This window comes from Oculina patagonica, chromosome 2, assembly GCF_052425735.1.
Source record: "Oculina patagonica isolate OP01 chromosome 2, crgOcupat, whole genome shotgun sequence".
In the NCBI taxonomy this organism is placed as follows: Eukaryota; Metazoa; Cnidaria; class Anthozoa; order Scleractinia; family Oculinidae; genus Oculina; species Oculina patagonica.
Window position 1 is genome coordinate 36,046,093 of NC_135759.1, and position 2,328 is coordinate 36,048,420.

The 2,328-nt window shown below is 42.5% G+C and overlaps 1 long non-coding RNA gene across 1 annotated transcript; it reads left to right on the forward strand.

The window, feature by feature from the left end:
* The first annotated feature begins 757 nt into the window (after positions 1-757).
* Positions 758-1,992, forward strand: LOC144642041 (uncharacterized). Its single transcript, XR_013568685.1, has 3 exons — positions 758-1,172; positions 1,310-1,340; positions 1,966-1,992. It is a non-coding gene; the product is annotated as an uncharacterized LOC144642041 (long non-coding RNA).
* The last annotated feature ends 336 nt before the right edge of the window (positions 1,993-2,328 follow it).

The window sequence follows — 2,328 nt, forward strand, 5'->3', positions numbered from 1 at the left end:
TTCCAAATCTGACGGTTTCTCATCGCATGCTGTAATGTTCGCTATATGGACAAACTAATAAAGTGCGTGATAAGAGATTGTTCCATTTCTCAGGCCCGCGTTGTGTTTCAGTTTTGTGAGCAGACCAAGTAAGTTAGTGCAAGAGTTTAACGCATTTGAAATCGAATAGCTAATGTGCACGTTCAACCAATGTCCCACCACCCCACCTCCTGTCAAAACCGGCAAATTGTCGCGCAATACTGGCAAAAAGCCGGTGTGGGGGAGGGGTGAAAGTTTTCCGTGGACTAGTAATATGATTGTGTTTATTCATGTCACATGGAGAAATAACTGCCCTTTTGCTTCAGTGCCTTTTTTGAGGAATAGCCTGAGCTCGTGGTTTTTGAAAGACACGTTGCTAAGTTACATGACGTGCCCTGATGACGACACGCTGACGTAATAGCGCCAACAAATGTTGTTTGGTGTACGAGAATGAACCAAAAACGCACTAAGGTGCAGGATTGCGGTTTATCAAAATATCATGATAGAATATCATTAGTCTGATAACTGATATTTTGATATCTCAGTGATATTTTGGTGATAACTGCATGATAATATCAAAAAATATTTTTCCGTTTTAAATGTCAAAAATATCATTATCATATCTTATTTACATGATAGTTGCTAGAATACTTTTTGTTATCAAATTTTTTAATTATCATTATCAAGGTATCACTATCAAGTTAGAATCATATCATGTATCACTATCATTTTCAAATCTCACTCAAGCAATAACAGACACAATGATATTATGATATATCGTGATAATATCAAAATTGTCCACAAAACTACATAATCACATTGCTATTTACTCCTTTTAGACACGGCAAGATTAACTTTCGTAACACCCGATTTTGGCTTTTTTTTTAACTCACTCTTTGGCATTTTAATGGCTGTCATTCACAAACCAGAAAATATTTAGTTTGTACTGCGTCATTTTTCTTGCAACTTTCAAATACGTATTTAGTAAGATACGGGTAAGATTTACGTATTGGGATTGTCTGGGGTTAATGTAAGTTATCGTTTAAAATTAGGGTTAGAGTTCAGAGACAATGTTATTCAGGGTTAGCGTTTGAGTAAGGGTTAGGGTTAGGTTAGGTTAGGTTAGGGTTAAGGTTAGGTTAGGCTAGGTTAGGGTTAGGGTTAGGGTTAGGTTAGGTTAGGTTAGGTTAGGGTTAAGGTTAGGGTTAGGTTAGGTTAGGTTAGGTTAGGTTAGGTTAGGTTAGGTTAGGTTAGGTTAGGTTAGGTTAGGGTTAAGGTTAGGTTAGGTTAGGTTAGGGTTAGGTTAGGTTAGGTTAGGTTAGGTTAGGTTAGGGTTAGGGTTAGGGTTAGGTTAGGCTAGGTTAGGCCAGGGCTAAGGCTAGGCCAGGCCAGGCTAGGCTAGGCTAGGCTAGGCCAGGCTAGGCTAGGGCTAAGGAGGCTAGGCTAGGCTAGGTTAGGCTAGGGTTAGGCTAGGCTAGGCTAGGCTAGGTTAGGCTAGGTTAGGCTAGGCTAGGGCTAAGGCTAGGTTAGGCTAGGCTAGGTTAGGTTAGGCTAGGTTAGGCTAGGCTAGGCCAGGGTTAGGGCTAGGCTAGGCTAGGCCAGGTTAGGCTAGGCTAGGCTAGGCTAGGCCAGGCTAGGGTTAAGGCTAGGTTAGGTTAGGCAGGCTAGGCTAGGCTAGGGTTAGGTTAGGCTAGGCTAGGCTAGGTTAGGCTAGGCTAGGGTCAGGTCAGGCTAGGAGGCTAGGTAGGTTAGGCTAGGCTAGGTAGGCTAGGCTAGGGTTAGGGTTAGGGTTAGGTTAGGCTAGGTTAGGGCTAAGGTTAGGTTAGGTTAGGTTAGGGTTAGGCTAGGTTAGGCAGGTTAGGTTAGGCTAGGTTAGGGTTAGGGTTAGGGTTAGGGTTAGGGTTAGGTTAGGTTAGGTTAGGCTAGGTTAGGCTAGGTTAGGGTTAGGGTTAGGGTTAGGTTAGGTTAGGGTTAAGGTTATGTTAGGTTAGGGTTAGGTTAGGTTAGGGTTAAGGTTAGGTTAGGTTAGGGTTAGGTTAGGTTAGGGTTAAGGTTAGGTTAGGTTAGGGTTAAGGTTAGGTTAGGTTAGGGTTAGGTTAGGTTAGGTTAGGGTTAGGTTAGGTTAGGTTAGGTTAGGTTAGGTTAGGTTAGGTTAGGTTAGGGTTAGGGTTAAGGTTAGGTTAGGTTAGGGTTAGGTTAGGTTAGGTTAGGTTAGGGTTAAGGTTAGGTTAGGTTAGGGTTAAGGCTAGGTTAGGTTAGGGTTAGGTTAGGTTAGGGTTAGGTTAGGTTAGGGTTAAGGTTAGGTTAGGT